At 48.3% G+C, this 19,712-nt stretch overlaps 1 non-coding gene across 1 annotated transcript; it reads right to left on the bottom strand.

The window, feature by feature from the left end:
- Positions 1-631: 631 nt before the first annotated feature.
- Positions 632-714, bottom strand: trnal-uaa (transfer RNA leucine (anticodon UAA)). The gene has a single exon. It is a non-coding gene; the product is annotated as a tRNA-Leu (tRNA).
- Between the last annotated feature and the right edge of the window lie 18,998 nt (positions 715-19,712).

The following is a 19,712-nucleotide window of genomic DNA, read 5'->3' on the forward strand; positions in this document are numbered from 1 at the left end:
GCTCGTTTTCTTGGCTGTTACTTTCTTTGTTGTCACTTTCTTGTCTTCTGGTTTCTTCATTAAAGATTTCTTGTCTGCTGGTTTCTTCACTGAAGATTTCTTGTCTCCTGGTTTCTTCACTAAAGATTTCTTGGCTGCTGGTTTCTTCACCTTCTTTCCCACTTTTCCCTGGGTTTTCCTTCTTGCTGATTTTCAAGGAGCCGGAGGCGCCCTGTCCCTTGCTCTTCACCAGGGAGCCTTTGCTCACATTCCTCTTGATACTTTGCTTGATCTGGGTCTTGAGTTTCTCCTGAGCGGTGGCAGACCTGCAAGGAATCAACTACCAGCTAGCGTATAAAGCGAGACCAAGGCTCAGGGCCTTCAGTTACCTGGAGGGGAGTCGGTGAGGCAGCGGATCCTGTGAGGAACCACAATCCAGGAAGGATGAGAAGGTCATTGTCAGGGTACAGAGGAGGTTAAGTTAAAGATTTACCAGTTTATAAGCAAGCACAGAGCCAAGGAACGGTGCTGGGGCAGATCAAATAATAGGAAGCTGTGATCAGTTGGAAGGCAAGAGTGATTAAATGACAGAAGAGATGATGATGCAAGGCAAAAGTCAGGGAAAGAATAAATAACATTTTATAAGCACAGATACCAGGAGGGGGGTTTGAACCCACGCAAACACATATCTATTGGATCTTAAGTCCAACACCTTAACCACTTGGCCATCCTGGTACGTTAGCCCACCACTGAAAATGAAATTTAATGTGATCTGGGTGCCATCTGGCCTTTTCCAATATCAAGTTATGACTCCTCTCCCATGCTAAATTGGACCCTTCATTATTTATGAACCTCAATCGGATCACCCCTCAGTCTAGGTTTCTCTAAGGTGTAGGGTCCCAACTCTTTTAGTCTAACTTGATAACCAAGATGTCTTATACTGGGAATTCGTCGAATGTCTCTCCTCTGTACCCTTTCCAAAGCCTCAATATCACCCATCATGTGAGGAGACCAAGACTGGATACAATATTCCAAGTGAGTCCTGACCAAGGTTTCATAAAAGGACAAATTCAGGACATCTCAGATACTGAAGGAGTCCGTGTCCAGAAGCAGCAAGACCTGGACAACATTCAGACTTGGGCTGCTAAGTGGCAAGTAACATTCACACCACATAAGTACCAGACAATGACCATCTCCAACAAGAGAGAATGTAACCATCTCCCTTTGACGATCAACAGCATTGCCATCGCTGAATCCCCCCACCATCAACATCCTGGGGGTTACCATTGACAAAAGCTTAACTGGACCATTCATATACATACTCTGGCTACAAGAGTAAATCAGATAGTGGGAATTCTGTGATGAGTAACTCAGCTCAAGGCACGTGGTGAAATGCTCATTAGGAGAGCTGGAGAAATGGACTGGTCAGGTGGGCAGAAAAGTGGCAAATGGAACTCAACTTGGAGAAGTGTGAGGTGATGCCTTTGGTGAGGTCAAACACAGCAAAGGAATACACAATTAATGGGTGAATGCTGAGAGGTGTAGAGGAAGTGAGGGACCTTGAAGTGAATGTCCACAAATCCCTGAAAGTAGCAGGACAGGTTGATAAGTTGGTTGAGAAGGCTTATGGAATCCTTTCCTTTATTAGCGGATGTATAGAATATAAGAGCAGGGAGGTTATGCTGGAACAGTGTCAATCATTAGTTAGGCCACAACTTGAGTTCTGTGTGCAGTTCTGGTCACCTCATTCCAGAAAGGATGTAATTGCACTAGAGAGGTTACAGAGGAGATTTACGAGGATGTTGCCAGCTCTGGAAAAATGCAGCGATGAGGAAAGATTGGATCAGCTGGGGTTGAATAGAGGAGGCTGAGGGGAGATTTGATTGAAATGTACAAAATTGTGAGGGGTCTGGATAGAATGGATGGGAAGGGTCTATTTACCTTAGTAGGGAGGTCAGTGACTAGGGGGCATAGATTTAAAGTGATGTGTTGAACAATTAGAGGGGAGATGAGGAAAGGTTTTTTCACCCAGAGGGCTGTGGGAGTCTGGACCTCACTGCCTGTAAGGATAGCTGAGGCAGAAACCCTCCACTCATTTAAAAGGTGTCTGGATGTGCACCTCAAGTACCTGAACCTGCAGGGCTACGGTCCAAATGCTGGGCAATGGGATTCAGCTGGGTGGCTCGTTTTTTTGGCCTGCCTGTGCTGTAAACTTTCTATGTTCTATGATTCTATGCAGACACAATTGGCCGAATGGCCTCCTTCTGCACTGCAATAATTTTGTGATTTTTGACTCTCCAAAACTTGTCAACCATCTACAAGGCACAAACCAGGATGAGTGCAGCACCAACAATACTCTAGAAACTCGACACTGTCCAGGACAAAGCAGCCGCCTTGATTGTCACCCCATTCACCACCTGAAACATTCACTCCCTTCATCACTGACGCACAGTGGCAGTAGTGTGTACCATCTGCCAGATGCACTGCTGCAACTCACCAAGGCTCCGCAGACAGCACCTTCCAAACCGAAGACCTCCACCACTTTGAAGGACAAGGACTGCAGATGCATGGAAACACCACCATGTGCAAGCTCCCCTCCAAGTCACACACCATCTGATCTGCAAATATATCGCTGTTCATGCACTGATGCTGGGTCAAATTCCTGGATCTCCCTTCCTAACAGAACTGTGGGTGTACCTACACCACATGGAGTGCAGCATCTCAAGAAGGGAGCTCACCGCCACCTTGTCAAGGACAATTAGGGATGGGTAACAAATTCTGGCCTTGCCAGTGTTGCTCACATCCCATGAAAGAATATGCCTCATTTTATACTCAATTGTCCTCTGAATGCAGCCCAACCCTCTATTTGCTCCAACTATCACTTCACAGCATTGCTGCTGTACCTTTAGAGATCTGTGCACTAGAACATCCAGATCTCTGCTCAAAATTATTTTCTTTTTTCCACCTACTTTAATGTTTTTCCCTGAAGGGTGTATGAATGTTGAGCATTCGCCCTGTCCACATGAATAACACTGCACTTTCCCAAATTAAACATCATTTACCAGTCATGAACCCAATCTTCCAACACATTAAGATCAGCCTGAAACAGTCGAGTATCGTCTACAGTCTGAACACTCGCACAGATCTTCAAATCATCTGTAAATTTACAGATGGTGCCCCCTACACCTACATCCAGATCATTAATAAAAATAGTAAAGAGCAACAGTCCCAACACCGATCCCTGTGGGACACCACTGGTAACTGGTTTCCAAACAGATCCAGATCCATCTGTAACTACTTTCTGCCTACGTCTGCCAGTCAGTTCCCAATCCAGATCAATATATTACCACTGATACCAGGGACTTTAATCTTATAGAGAAGCCTCTTGTGTGGAACCTTATCAAAATCTTTTGACTGAGATCTGCTAATTGAACACAGGCCGGGGATGAGGCCTAGGCCTGTCCTGCTTTGTGTGTGGGTCTCAGGACCACACAAGGTGAGATCAGCTCACTGAGCACAGGCCCATCCTGCTCTATATGGTGCTCAGTACCTCACCAAATGAGAATATCTAACACACCACAGGCCATGGAGCCTCGGCCCATCCTTCCCTGATTGCGGTTCAGTGCCAACCAGGTCAGATCAGCTAATTCAGCACAGGCCGGAGATGGAAGCTGGATCTTTCCTGCTCTGGGGACTCCGTACCATACCAGGTGCGATGAAGTAAAATACCACAGGCCGGGGATGGAGCCTGAGATTTCCCTGTTCTGTGTGGGGCTCTGTGCAACAACGTGTGAGAAGAACTATCATCCCTCAGGCTGAGGAAGGAGCCTGGGCCCATTCTGTTCTGTGTGGCTCCGACCACACTGAGTGGGATCAGTTAACACAACACAGGCCATGAATACAACCAGGACCTTTCCTGCTCCGTGTGGCTCAGTATCACACCAGGTGGCATCAGCTAACACAGCACAGGCTGGGGCTGGGGCTGGAGCCTGGGCCCGCCCTGCTCTGTGGGCTCAGTAACAACCCGTAAGATGAACTTTTTTCAAAAGACTTCAGTGTATTTATCTCTGTCCAACACTCTGAGGCAGCTTTCTGTGTTTATAAAGAGTGTAATTTATTGACTGGTCTCTTGGATCAAACAGGGTAACAGACAGAGGTCTGTGTGCAGAGGGTTTGGGGGTGAGCTCTGATTCCTAACCCTTTCTGGATTGTGAGGAATAAAGAATGAATGAGAGAGAGAGAATGTGGGAAAAGGGATGATGGAAGAATTTGTCCGTGAACCTGATTAAAAGTGGCTCAAACGCAAGATAATATTAAGATATCAAGAGCAGAACATTAACATAATCTGAGTTCCGCGATCTGGTCGGGTCCCATTCCCCTGAAGTGAGGAATGAACGGGTGGGAAATTCCACCTGGAGTTATATTTGTCTCCAATGAAGATGAGTTCACAGTGAGGATGGAATAGCTCATTTGGGAGAACACTAGATTGAAGAACCAGGATACAATCCCTGGTTTCATCAGTTTTAATTTGGTGTCTCCTTCATTTTAAGTAGAGAGAATCAGAGGGGAGATTTTCCACTCTTGACCCCATGGGCTGAATTTTAAACTAACGGTGCGGCTCTGGGCAGAGGCACCGGAAGTGGGTGCCGTCACCACACGAGTGAAATGTGGCCGACCGACCCCAATCACGGAGCAGCCGACCAATTAATGAAGGGGAGGCGTGGGGCCCATGTAAACAAGGACCAGAGGTAGGGAACGAGGCACCGATGGCACCGACATCTGACACAACGGCAGGTGCTGGCACCATATTGAAAGGGCTGCCAGACCTGCATTCACTGCTGCCTGGTTTAAATGAGTGTCTTCCTGAGAGCCCTCTGCTGCCCCAGAACCCGTTCTGCTGCCTCTGCTGCCCCAGGACCCATTCTGCTGCCTCTGCTGTCCCAGAACCCGTTCTGCTGCATCTGCTGCCCCAGGACCCGTTCTGCTGCCCCAGGACCCGTTCTGCTGCCTCTGCTGCTCCAGGACCCGTTCTGCTGCCCCAGGACCCGTTCTGCTGCCTGTGATGCCCCAGGACCCGTTCTGCTGCCCCAGGACCCGTTCTGCTGCCTCTGCTGCTCCAGGACCCGTTCTGCTGCCCCAGGACCCGTTCTGCTGCCTCTGCTGCCCCAGGACCCGTTCTGCTGCACCAGGACCCGTTCTGCTGCGTCTGCTGCTCCAGGACCCGTTCTGCTGCCCCAGGACCCATTCTGCTGCCTCTGCTGCCCCAGGACCCGTTCTGCTGCCTCTGCTGCTCCAGGACCCGTTCTGCTGCATCTGCTGCCCCAGGACCTGTTCTGCTGCCTCTGCTGCCCCAGGACCTGTTCTGCTGCCTCCGCTGCCCCAGGACCAGTTCTGCTGCATCTGCTGCCCCAGGACCTGTTCTGCTGCCTCTGCTGCCCCAGGACCAGTTCTGCTGCCTCTGCTGCCCCAGGACCAGTTCGCTGCATCTGCTGCCCCAGGACCTGTTCTGCTGCATCTGCTGCCCCAGGACCAGTTCTGCTGCATCTGCTGCCCCAGGACCAGTTCTGCTGCCTCCGCTGCCCCAGGACCTGTTCTGCTGCCTCTGCTGCCCCAGGACCAGTTCTGCTGCATCTGCTGCCCCAGGACCTGTTCTGCTGTATCTGCTGCCCCAGGACCTGTTCTGCTGCCTCTGCTGCCCCAGGACCTGTTCTGCTGCCTCTGCTGCCCCAGGACCTGTTCTGCTGCATCTGCTGCCCCAGGACCTGTTCTGCTGCCTCTGCTGCCCAGGATCCGTTCTGCTGTCACTGATGCCCCAGGACCCGTTCTGCTGTCTCTGCTGCCTGATAGGTAAGGAGCTGAATGCGAGCCTGCAGTGACCATGGTCCAATGGTTTGGCGATGCCTTCCTGCAGGTTCGCCTCCAGGTGACAACAGATAGGTGGAAGATCCTCTTCCCCAGGGATGGGAGGTGGAGACCTGTCCACCTGACCAAGCAAAGCTGCTTTGAGATAGTAGGTGAAGTCAGCAGCCGTGGGGTCACCCCCAAGACATGGATCCAGTGCACGAAGTGGGTCAATGACCGGATCCGGGCTGCTCAGGCGCAAACTCAAAACACTTTGGACCCTTTGGACATTGCGCATGGCAGAGTGAGAGGGAGTGTTTGGTGGAAAGGGAGTGACCGCCCAGTCATGTGTATTGGGGAAGGGCAGCAGGACATGCTGCCTGAGGCTTGGCTGCATCTCGGTGGGAGGTGCACATCAGTCATTGAATAAACTCACACAGTCCCTCGAGAGGGGCCACATGCAGGAGGAATATGTGTGTCCACATCATGGACTGCTGGACTATCACCATCAGAGATATTGGGTTTGTCTCCGCTGGGAGACTAACTTTGTTGATCATAGTGGCTGCAGGAGAAGACAGCCCACAATCGGAAAGAGCATGTCAAGACTGGCAGTGGATGCCTTATCTCCATGTCCTCATTCCGATGGAGGAGGAGGCCATGGAACAGGCAGGGCAGCAAAGCAGCTGCTCCATAGCTGATGGAGAGACAGGGACACCTACCTAAGAGAGTGAGTGAACATCTCCTGGGGCACAAGGGAGCATCCGCTGCAAAGGAGCCATACTGCTCATCTGTTCACCACTGCATCAATGGAGCTGCACAGTAGGGGTGGTTGGAATGTCACGATGGGCAGACCCTAACCCTTCAATGTCCCTGTTTTCACATGCAGGCTGGGATGAACGACAAGAGCGAAGAGCTGGAGAGACTGGGGGACAGCCAGACACCTCTGAGGAGGAGGAGGGAGCCTCAGATGGTGCACCATCACCTCATTCCCCTGCACCCTCCACCAGCACAGAAACCCTCACTCGGTGGGTATCCACTTGCTGTTAGATTTGGGCACACAAGCTGGTGAGCACGTCACAGACAGGCCCGGGCAGCTGACGGAGGCTGTGATAGCCGAGGCCACTGGCAGTTGGAAGTCTGTGGGAGGCCAGGCCCATGCTGAGTCCCAGGCTGATGACGTGCCTCTGGTGTTACCAGCAACACGGGAAATACTGCAGCTGCAGCAAGAGGTCAGGCAACATCTGGCAGAGTTGCCAGAGGTTATGTGTACCCAAGTTCGGATGATGGAGGAGTCCATCCAGGCCTTGCATGCTGTACTGTCTCTGATGGGGGTGTGTCTGGCTTCCTTCCTTGAGAGATTGGTGACTCTGATGGAGAGCCAGATCCAGCCGACCAATCAGTGGCTGCCGGAGATGTGCGCAGACTTGCACTCCATCGCTTTGTCCATGAGCTCCATCCAGCGGTGACAAGGTGAGAGGGGGGACGTGGCACCTGAACTCTTCACCAGGTCCACGTCCCTCTCAGGTCAGCAGCGAGGTACAAGTGTGTCTTATAAGGGGGAGGAGCAGCTGGCTGCTACATCTGGGGTCTCCTCTCAGGGTGTTCCTGGTGTGGACAGTAGCTCCAAATCCCCTCTGCGAGTGACACAAGTGATGCCAGTGCCTGCCTCCATCATCCTCGATGACAGAGTGGGGTCCCTGTACCTGTGCAGGAGGCCCTCAGTGTGCCGGGGCCCTCCAGGCCTCAGGCAGCAAGAGGACGGCCACCAATGTCATTCCAAGCCATGGGGCAGCAAGGTCAGCAGCCTGTCTCCATCTCAGTTGACAGAGCAGGGGGAGCACCACGTAGGAGCACCCGGAAAAGATTTAAGAAGAGCACCTAGATTCACTGAGGGGTTCACGGGTGAATGTACATTCCAGATGGATAGGGTTGTGTTTGGTGTCACACGGAATATAGAAATGATGCTCTCTCACTATGTCTCCTTCTTATTGTTGATACACTTTGGGACTTCATTTAAACCCTTCCTCCCAAGGGGCTGGAAGTGAGGGACCAAGCCCTGAGTTTACAAAGCTTCGGCCTTGTCACTGTGCGATGTGTACCTGGACGCTGCAGAACAGAAGGAAGGAGGTGACAACAGGGCTGCTTAAAGCTAAGACTTTATTGCTGTGGTTCCAGAAGGTGGTAAGGCTCAAAGGAAACTTGAATGTATAAGGGTGTCTCATGTCTCCCTTGTGTGTATCTCATGGCCCCTTTCCTGCTGTGCCTGAGGTTCTTCATCTGGCACTGCTTGGGCAGCATCCTCCTCCACATCCTCATCATCAGAGGAGACACCACACTCCACGATATCCTCACTAGTCAACACCTCACCCCTCTGTAATGCCAGATTGTGCTGTGCACAGCAAACCACCACGATATGCGAGACCCTCGCCGGGACATACTGAAGGGCTCCACTGGATCGATCTAGGCACCTGAATCTCATCTTCAGGAGACCAATGGCCTCCTTGATGGTCGCTCGGGTTGACCCGCAGCAGGTGTTGTACCTCTCCTCTGCATCCGTGCGTGGGTTCCTCACAGACGTCAGTAGTCATGTCCTCAGTGGGGAGCCCTTGTCTCCAAGGATCCATCTCCGAAAGCGGATGGGGCCGCGGAAAGGTTCTGGCACCTGGGAGTGCCTTGGTATGCAGGCGTTGTGGCTGCTTCCCGGGATTTGTGCAAACACCTATGGGATCCATTTGCAGTGGTCGCAGACCAATTGCACACTGAGCAAGTGGAAGCCCTTCCTGTTGAAGGCTGCTGGCTGGTCTGCAGGAGCCTTGATGGTCACATGGGTGCAGTCAATGACACCCTACACCTGGTGGAATCCAGCGATGGCCCCGAATCCTATAGCTCTCTCAGCTTGACTGTTTGGATCAATGTGCACATAGTCACCGGCCCTCCTGAACAGGACATTGGTGACCTCCTTGATGCACTGATTCACTACAGACTGTGAGATTCCACATATATCTCCAGTGGATCCCCGCAATGATCTGGTGGTGAAGAAGTTCAGTGGCACGGTGACCTTCAGTGACACTGGCATCAGGTGCCCACCAAGTCGCAGGGGGCACAGCTGCATCATGGCAGAGAGATCAGTGACGACCTCCATGGAGAGGTGCAGTCTGCGGAGACACTGTCACTCGGACATCTGCAGGTAGTTGAACCTCGGCTGACGTGTTCCTCTGCCTCCTTCTCCAGCCTCATGTTTGAGGCTGGCCTTCCTGTTGGCCCCCAAGCTGCTGTGGTGCCCCTGCTGGTGCCTGCGCCTCCCTCCCTTCCTCTCTACTCCTCCTCCTCCTCCTCAATGGGAGCCTCGAATACAATGAGAGCCTCGAATGAGGCCCATGACAGGTTGCCCCTCCCTGAGTGCAAGGCCTTCACAGTAAACAACACCCAGCCACATTTACCTCACTTGTCATCCTCAATGAGGTGGCACTGCCCCAATGACACCCTGGTGTGGCTCACCCTGCAGAGCTGGCACATTGGCCCCCACTCCTGACAGTGTTTCCCGATGCCCTTTCCCCCTCCACCCTTGCTGCCAAGTTTTGCTGCCTCACCCGATAGCTTCCCAGTGAAGACAACACTCAGCTCCCACATCCCAGTCACCTCCTTTAACCAGGCGAGGCTCTGAAGCCCCAGGGTTCCCGTGTGCTATTAATTCAATTGGATCCAGTGAATAAAATTGCTGACAATTGGACTCATAAATACTTTAAATGCCTTCTTGCCGAGTGGATGTGCGAAGTCTGCCCTCCATGTCAGCCGCCGACAGAAAAATCCTGTCCAACGTCTTCCATCCCTATTTTATACACACCCCCTCCCCCTCCCCGGCCTCCATTCCCGTCTCCAACGGTCCCTTAAAATTCTGGCCCATGTCTCTAAGACTAATGGGAGTGAAACCACATCTGCTCCTTGGACTGAACAGGGAGAGCTGCTCTCTCTGTGTTTAAAGTGAATGAATCTGATCTTTACCTTGTCTTACTGGAACGTTCACTGTCTGGAGATGTCTGTTTGAAAATGTTTTCCTGTTATATTAATGGAGCAGAGGAGCAGATGTGAGGTACTGTTGAACAGAGAGGTTTGGAAGTGGGTGAAGGGGTGGAGTGACGGTGTGAGTGAGAGGTGCAGTGAGTTGGCCATTCTCAATAGAGTGTCAGGAATGAAGGTCAGAGGAACAGACCAGGCTGGAAACACAGAAAGAGCGAGGAGAAGCTGGTGTGAAAAACAGAGATTAAACAACGGGCTTGTTCATTTGGTTTGGGTCTGGTGTTTAGAATACCCGGAATCTGGGTTCACTTCCCTTCCAACTCAGCGAATTGTTTCAACATTATGTTCATAAAACCATAGAATGATACCCAAAGAAGGAGACCATTTGGTCCATTGTGTCAGTGCTGTCTCCTGTAATCTGTACATTTTTCCTTCCAGTATTTATCCCTATCGCTTTTCAAAGTTACGACTGAATCTGCTTTCAAGTCCTGATCAGACAGTGCATTCCAGATCACAACACATCACTGTATAAAAAATCATTCCTCATTTCGCCTCTGGTTCTTTTCTCAATCACCTGATAAATACATCCTCTGGTTACTGACCCTTTTGCCACTGGAAACAATTTCTCCTTATTTAACTTATTGAAAACCTTCTTGATGATGTCACATACTAGACTGCCAGTAAAACTGAAGCCCATGGAATAAAACGGACAATGACAGCATGCATATGAAGTTTGCAGACTGATAGGAACATAGGAGCAGGAGTAGGCCATTCAGCCCGTCGAGCCCACCCTGCCATTCAATATGATGATGACTGATCGTCCACTTCAATGCCTTTTTCCCACACTATCTCCATATCCCCTATGTCATTTGTATTTAGAAATCTGTCAATCTCTGCTTTAAACATACACAATGACTGAGCTTCCACAGCCCTCTGAGGTAGAGAATTCCAAAGATTCACAACCCACTGAGTAAAGAAATTTCTCCTCATCTCTGTCCGAAGTGGCTTTCCCCTTACGTTGAAATTGTGTCCCCTGGTTCCAGACTCCTCAACCGGGGGAAACATCTTAGCTTCATCTACCTGTCTATCCCTTTAAATATTTTGTAAGTTTCAATGAGATCACCTCTCATTCTTCAAAACTCTAGAGAATACAGGCCCAGTTTCCCCAATCTCTCTTCATTTGACAGTCCCGCCATTCCGGGAACAAGTCTGGTGAACCTTCGTTGCACTCCCTCTATGGCAATGATATCCTTCCGAAGGTAAGGGGAACAAAACTTCACACAGTATTCCAAAGTGCAATCCAACCAAGGTTATATACAAATGAAGCAAGACTTCACTACTCCTGTACTCAAATCCTCTTGCGATAGAGGCTAACATATCATTAGCCTTCCTAATTGCTTGCTGCACCTGCATGTTAGCTTTCAGTCACTGATTGACAAGGACACCCAGGCCCCTTTGTACATTCACACTCTTACCATTTAACAAATAATCTGCACATCTGTTTCTCCTACCAAAGTGGATAACCTCACATTTTTACACATTATATTTCATGTGCCACTTTCTTATCCACTCACTAAGTCTGTCCAAATTCCCTTGAAGCCACTTTGCAACTTCCTCACAACACACATTCCCACCTAGTTTTGTGTCATCTGCAAACTTGGAAATACTACATTTGGTCCCCGCATCCAAATCATGTGAACAGCTGGGTCACAGTGTGGTGGTGAACAGTTGTATTTCTGTCTGGAGGAAGGTTTACAGTGGGTTCCCCATGGTTCCTCATAACTTCAGTTATGTGCAGAGACTGGAAAAGCTGGGGTTGTTCTCCTTGGAGCAGAGCAAATTCAGAACAACTTTGACAGAGTTAGAATCAAGGAATCAAATGGTTGCAGTACAGAAGGAGACCATTCAGTCCATCATGTCCATGACAGCTCTTTGCAAGAGCAGATCAGCTAATTCCACTCCTCTGCCCTTTCATTGTAGCCCTGCAAATTTTCTCTATTCAGGTGTTTATCCAATTCCCTTTTGAAAGCCACGATTGAATCTGCCTCCAGCACACTCTCAGGCAGTGTATTCCAGATCCGAACCACTCACTCTGTCCCACACCCCGGTACCATTGCAGAAAATCTTTTCTGTTCATTTCATCCCTCATAAATAATTGAAATGAAATGTTTATTAGGAAATGCACAACATAAAAAGGAGAGAGAAATAAATGCTGAGTAAAATAGAAGTCAATGTTTGGACGGTCAAAGAGCAAAAGATGTAACTTTTATTCTGGATGAGTGAGAGGAATATATCACACTTTGGGGCTTTTGTAAGAGGATTTACTGATAAACCTGGGATTTGAGAGGAAGCTGGTTCATGGTTTACAGAACAAATTCAGCCCCTGGAGTGGAGCCAACAGCTGCACCGTCCAATAACAGACAGGACGGGGACACTGTCTCAGGCCTGGTGAGCTCAGTCGATGAAAGCATGAAACTCTGAATCTCAAGTTTTTGAGTTTGAGCCCACGGTGGGTGTTTTCTATTTCCTTTGTAGGCTGATTTTACAGGCATTCTCCAGCTCTGAATTCCTCGGCAGAGAGTTCAAGGAGTGTTTGAAATGAGATTCAACAGCAGGATGAGAAAGTCTCTCCTTGATTCAGGACTCTTACCTCTCTGCAGCATCTCGCTGCTGAAGATTGAACTTTTTCTCATTTCATTCTCAGCTCAGGGTCAGTGTGGATCACTGGGACTTCTGGCTGTCTCCCACTTCACAATCCATCAGTGCTGAGAAATCAATGGGGAATATTACTCACATGTTGTAATGTTTTATAAATACTTGAATGTATTTCACACTGTGTCCAACAGTGTGAATCTCCCCTGGTATATCAGCTCACCAACACTTCAACAGAACATTCACATAATGTGAGCTCTGAGATCTGTTCAGATCCCATTCCCAAGACCTGGAAAGTGGGATTGGGCTGGATCACTCTTTTTCAGCTGGCACAGACACGATTGCTAAATGGTCTCATTCTGTGCCATAAATTTTCTCCATTTTCTATGTTCTATGAAGTGAGGTGTGATTGGGAGGGGCAATTCCACCAGGGTTATATTTTCTACCAAAAGAATGACACAAGGGATACTACACATTTTTATTCATTCATTCATGCGATGTGGGCATCGCTGGCTCGGCCAGCATTTATTGCCCATCCCTAATTGCCCATGAGAAGGTGGTGGAGAACTGCCTTCTTGAACCGCTGCAGTCCATGTGGGGTAGGTACACCCACAGTGCTGTGAGAAAGGGAGTTCCAGGATTTTGACCCAGCGACAGTGAAGGAACGGCGATATAGTTCCAAGTCAGGATGGTGTGTGGCTTGGAGGGGAACTTGCAGGTGGTGGTATCCCGTGCATTTGCTGCCCTTGCCCTTCTCGGTGGTAAAGGTCGCTGGTTTGGAAGGTGCTGTCGAAGGAGTCTTGGTGCATTGCTGCAGTGCATCTTGTAGACGGTACACACTGCTGCCACTGTGTGCCGATGGTGGAGGGAGTGAATGTTTGTAGATGGGGTGCCAATCAAGTGGGCTGCTTTGTCCTGGACGGTGTTGAGGTTCTTGAGTTGGAATTGCACCCATCCAGGCAAGTGGAGAGTATTCCATCACACTCTTGACTTGTGAATTGCAGATGGTGGACAGGCTTTGGGGAGTCAGGAGTCATGGATGAGTGAGAGGAATATATCACACTTTGGGGCTTTTGTAAGAGGATTTATTGATACACCTGGGATTTGAGAGGAAGCTGCTTCATGGTTTACAGAACAAATTCAGCCCCTGGGGTGGAGCCAACAGCTGCACTGTAATTACTCATCTCAGGATTCCAAGCCTCTGACCTGCTCGTCTAGTCAAGTTATTTGTATGGCTCCCCATGGTAACCTCCATGATGTTGATGGTGGGGGATTCAGTGATTGTAATGCTATTGAATGTCAAGGGGAGATGGTTAGATTCTCTCTTGTTGGAGATGGTCATTGCCTGGCACTTGTGTGGTGCGAATGTTACTTGCCACTTATCATCCCAAGCCTGTGAGACTGAAATAGCTCAGTTGGGAGTGTGTTCGACTGAAGATCCCTGGTTCAATCTGGGGTTTTGGCAGTTCTCCTTTATTCTGCATCGCCCTTTGGTTTTGACTCTTGAGCTGCACAATTTACACTGAAATTATTTACCCAACTCTGAAGGTTGGATTGGAATAGAGAGATATCAAGGATGGGAAATATTTACATTGTCTGCTTTTGCTTATTCTCTATCTCCTTGTGTCCTTTTCCCCAGTTTTTGAATCTTTCGGGGCCGGGTGAACATTTGATTTGCTGCACATGTCCCAAACTGAAGCCTTTTCCACATCTCTGGGCGGTCAGACTTGCTCTGTCTGTTTTTGCTGCTCGTGACCATTAACGAGAACAGGCCACGAGTTCAATGTTTATCAGCAAACGGAAGATAATTGGAAAGAATTCTGTGTTACTCCAGACCAGTGACAAAGATGCAATGGATGTTATTCAAAATAAATTCCCTTTGACATTTGATGTAAACGTGTTTGCATCTAAAAGTTGGATTTTAAGTGTTACAAAAATGTGTCAAATTAATGACTGACCATGTGACAGCGCACATGGGGATCAAATCCACAGCCTTGTTGTTATCAACACTGCGTCCTAACCAACTGAACTAAGCGGCCTATAGACAGAGCCAGGTATGGTTTTGAGCCGCACGCTGTGCGGGTTGTGTTTTATTTCTCACACTGAATGACAGTGCAATTGTACAAACAATGGACACATCACATCCCTGAAACATTGTTCTGATATAAAACAGTGTGAAATAAGAATTGAGCATGGAAATGGAACGGAACCAGCAATCAGGACTTTAATCTATTAAAGTTGATCTTGAAATTCTAACATGCACGAACATTCCAAGAGAACGAACTCTCTTCTGATATAAAATCCAGGAACTTGAGCTGCTGTAAAATATAAGTGAGCCTGACATGATTTGAACACACAACCTTCTAATCTGGTGTCAGACGCGCTACCGTTGCGCCACAAGCTCACAGATAGAGCAAAGTTTTCCATTCCTGGCAGATTTACTTCTTGTTTAGATTCAGTGATTGAAATTAATTCAATCCTCATCTGAACTCCGCTCTGAAAAGGCCTGCCACCCGACCTGAACCCAGCGGGACCCGACGACCTGTGTCGGGTCCGGGTCGTGTTGGGTCGCTCTTCCGGGTCTGGCTTTCGGGCTCGGGTCAGGTCGGGCCAGGTTCGGGTCGGGCTGGGTCCAGGTCGGGCTGAGTCCGTGTCGGACACACACAGGAAGTATTACATTTAACTCTGCTGGGAAGTTGAGTTTAATAAGTGTCAAAAGTTGAAAAGCCAACCTAAGCTGGGAGTCCGGGTCATCAAGGAGGGAAACTCTGAGTCTGCTCAGTGAGCAAGTGAGCATCTCTATGACGTCATTGCGCTCATGCTGCAGCTTCCTGTAGATTCGGAATCGGGAGTGAGGGAAAGTGAACATTCCGGTGGTCGGGTAAGGCTCGGGTCGGTTAGGGCGCGGGAATAAATGGAGATACTCGGGCCGGGTCGGGCTCGGGTCCAATGTGGTTCTGTCAGGTTCGTGCCGGGTTTTTTTTCCTGACAGTTCAGTGCCTTATTTAAACTATTACTTGGAGTTCTGTTTTACAGGGTCTCGGCTGTTGAAGTGTTTCCCAGACCCACTACTCTGATTAATCAGACATTTTGCTGCTAACTGCTGCTGCTACAATTGAAATGTAAAAAAGAATTTCCAGTGACCTGCAACCAATGGACAAATACATTTCAGAAAGATAAAGCTCATTCACCAATCCACAAATGTGTCTTTCTGCTTATATTTATAAACAACTCCTTCTCTCCACTATGAGAACTATACAATCACTACAGTTATTTGAAAGTTAGTATAAGATGTTCCAGTTCATCAATTTTAAAACTGCAGCAGGTATTTTCCAGAAAACTTCTCTGTTGGAACCTCAGTCCCATTTAGATTGAAAGTGGACAATTAATGTATTCACTTGTTCATTGTGGACAGGTGTCTGACTTAGAATAAATCTCATTAACTTTCAATGAGGTGGCAGTATTTCTGTGCTCCCATTTTACACAGTCTGTCCTGTTCATGCACCATGTTTTTGTTCTCCTCTCCCATTCTCCTCAGGATACAGATTGCAAGCATCATCAATCTAGCTGTTGAAAAGTATTGGAAGAATCTGGTCACACAGGTATTGAAACATTCATTTTCTGCCATTTTACAAGTTGGTTGCTTTAAACACAGTACGATGTGCAATCATCTTGAAAAGAGATTCTCTTCAATATCCAATACAAACTGAATTACAAACCTGACAGACAAACACAGGAGAACAAGTGACGAGTGAACACAAACCTCATGGTGCTCATTTTCAGATTTATTGCAGTCATCCGAGAAACAAGTGAAAGAATATTCCTGTGAAATGATTTGGAAAGTAGGTGTGACTTTTGTTGGTGTTTTCTTTGCTCTGTTGGTGAAACTTTCTTGCACCTGACTCCTGTTCATGTCTCTGTTTCCTCGATTGAATGAGGAAGGAGGTATTTGATCAGAAATCAACTGGATTGTGTACCTTTGAGAGGGGATTTCTGCACCATCAGGGCTGGAAACAGGAGTGAGTGAAAGACAATGTGTGGATTTTGATTTTGTACAGAGGGAGAGCAAATCTAACAGGACTGTGAGATATTGGCCTGGATTTTACAGCCCCAATAGCGGTGAATTCTGAGACTTTCACTGCTATTGAGGGTCTGAACAGCACTGCAACTGCTGGTACATGCACACACTAACACCAGCATCTGGAAGTTGTGGTGGTGAGAAATGTGCTTAGAAGGAGCCTCTGATCATAATCGCACCAGCCCACTCTTTAAAGTGACAGGGACCTGTAGTTCAGCAATTTGGGCTCATTGCCCACAATGTACCCTGATTTTTACCTGGGTTGGATTAAAGCCGGTACCAACAGGCTGCTCGGGAAAGACTTTTCTGTTGACACAACAGCTCCACTATTCCAGGAAGACACCGGCAGCAGCAGTGGTCAACTTTCAGAGGGAATTCAGACATTTTAAATGTTGTATTTTATTTCTTAATTGTATGTAACTTTTTAGCATGGCCTGATCAGAGTTCTTAAATTTACATCTGACTTTTTATTAACAAGATTGAAGTGCTTTTAAAAGATCTCTAAATGTATATGACTTTTTATCAAGATTTACTTGGCTTCTTTGTCAAGACTCTTGAGCAAGATTGAAGTGACTTTTAAAAACTACATCTTATCCTTTAAAATCCTGCTTCCATGTAGATGACATTGGAAGATGATTTCAGAATAGCTTAGACTATCTTTCTAACAGGTACTGCAACAGCTTAAGACCTACTTTTCTGCAAAAGCTGGTGAATTACCTTCCGGGAGCGGAGAGGAGCGGAGCGGAGGAGACCTATATGGACCGACATGAGGAGAACGTTGAGAGAGGAGCCTATAAATCCAATCCGAGGATCGAGGCCCAGTCTCTTCCCTTCCAGGAGTGGAGTGGAGCTCTTCCAGTGTGCTGGAGTTTTGAAAAAAAAGAAGCCAACTGTGATGTCAGAGGAGAGCTGCAAGGTGATTGGTTGGTGAGTCACTGCTGTTAGTGTATTTAAATATCTTAAAGAAAAGGGCAAAGTTTTTTTACTTGAAAAAAAAACCTCTGCTGATAAGATGAGTACTACTAAAGTGTTTTTTTTTATTCAGTGTCGCTTATGAAGGACTTGAGATTGTAGTGGGTAGAACAAGGCCCCTAGTGTCATAAGTATTTTTTAATTAAGGGAGTAACTAATTAATCTAAGGCTAAGTCATGGCAGGAGAGCTCAGCCCCGTGACATGCTCCTCCTGCGCTATGTGGGGATTCAGGAACGCTCCAAGTCTCCATGACGACCATGTGTGCAGGAAGTGTATCAGGCTGCAGCTACTGGCTACTCGCATTATGGAGCTGGACCTGCGGGTGGTTTCACTGTGGAGCGTCCACGAAGCTGAGGGCATCATGGATAGCATGTTTAGTGAGGTGGTCGCACCGCAGGTAATGGATGCACAGGCAGAAAATGGATGGGTGACCACCATATGGAATAGTAGGAGCAGGCAGGTAGTGCAGGAGTCCCCTGTGGCCATCCCCCTCTCAAACAGAGATACTGCTTTGGTTACTGTTGGGGGGATGACCTCCCAGGGGAAAAGAGCAACAGCGCGGTCCGTGCCACCACGGAGGGCTCTGCTGCACAGCAGGGGAGGAAAAGGGGTGGAAGAGCTATTGTGATAGGGGATTCTATCATAAGGGGTGCAGATAGGCGTTTCTGTGGCCGCAAACGAGACTCCAGGATGGTATGTTGCCTCCCTAATACTAGGGTCAAGGATGTTTCGGAGCAGCTGCCGGAAATTTTGAAAGGGGAGGGTGTGCAGCCAGAGATCGTGGTCCATATTGGTACGAACGACATAGGCAGGAAGAGAGATGAGGTTCTGCAAAGTGAATATAGGGAGTTAGGCAGAAGGTTAAAGAGCAGGACCTCTAGGGTTGTAATCTCAGGATTACTCCCTGTGACACGTGCTAGTGCGGGTAGGAATAGGAGGATTAGGCAAATGAATGCGTTGCTGAAGACTGGCGAAGGCGGGAGGGCTTCAGGTACTTGGATCATTGGGATCTCTTCTGGTGCAGAGGTGACCTGTACAAGAGGGACGGGTTGCATCTGAACTGGAAGGGGACCAATATCCTTGTAGGGAGATTTTATAGTAATACACTGGAGGGTTTAAACTAGTCTTGCAGCGGGGGTGGGACCCAAAGTAGTAGTCTCTCCGATGAGATAGTTGAGGCAAATGGAGAGGTTAAAGCAAGCAAGTCCAGTAGGCAGGCCAGGAAGGGGCAGGACAGGGAGCGTGGAAGGTCTGGTGGGCTAAACTGCATTTACTTTAGAACATAGAACATAGAACATAGAACATACAGCACAGAACAGGCCCTTCGGCCCACAATGTTGTGCCGATCCTTTGTCCTCTGTCAAGGACAATTTAATCTATACCCCATCATTCTCCTTTATCCATATACCTATCCAAAAGCCTTTTGAAAGTCCCTAAAGTTTCTGACTCAACAACTTCCCCGGGCAAGGCATTCCATGCCTCGACCACTCTCTGGGTAAAGAACCTTCCCCTGACATCCCCCTTATATCTCCCACCCTTCACCTTAAATTTATGACCCCTTGTAACGCTTTGCTCCACCCGGGGAAAAAGTTTCTGACTGTCTACCCTATCTATTCCCCTGATCATCTTATAAACCTCTATCATGTCACCCCTCATCCTTCTCCTTTCTAATGAGAAGAGGCCTAGAATGTTCAGCCTTTCCTCGTAAGACTTATTCTCCATTCCAGGCAACATCCTGGTAAATCTCCTCTGCACCCTCTCCAAGGCTTCCACATCCTTCCTAAAATGAGGCGACCAGAACTGCACACAGTACTCCAAATGAGGCCTTACCAAGGTCCTGTACAGCTGCATCATCACCTCACGGCTCTTAAATTCAATCCCTCTGCTAATGAACGCTAACACCCCATATGCCTTCTTCACAGCCCTATCCACTTGAGTTGCAACTTTCAATGATCTATGCACATAGACCCCAAGGTCTCTCTGCTCCTCCACATGCCCAAGAACCCTACCGTTAACCCAGTATTTTGCATTCATGTTTGTCCTTCCAAAATGGACGACCTCACACTTTTCAGGGTTAAACTCCATCTGCCACTTTTCAGCCCAGCACTGCAACCTATCCAAGTCCCTTTGCAGACGACAATAGCCCTCCTCGGTATCCACAACTCCACCAAC

This window comes from Heterodontus francisci, unplaced genomic scaffold (genome assembly GCF_036365525.1).
Source record: "Heterodontus francisci isolate sHetFra1 unplaced genomic scaffold, sHetFra1.hap1 HAP1_SCAFFOLD_172, whole genome shotgun sequence".
NCBI classification, from domain to species: Eukaryota; Metazoa; Chordata; class Chondrichthyes; order Heterodontiformes; family Heterodontidae; genus Heterodontus; species Heterodontus francisci.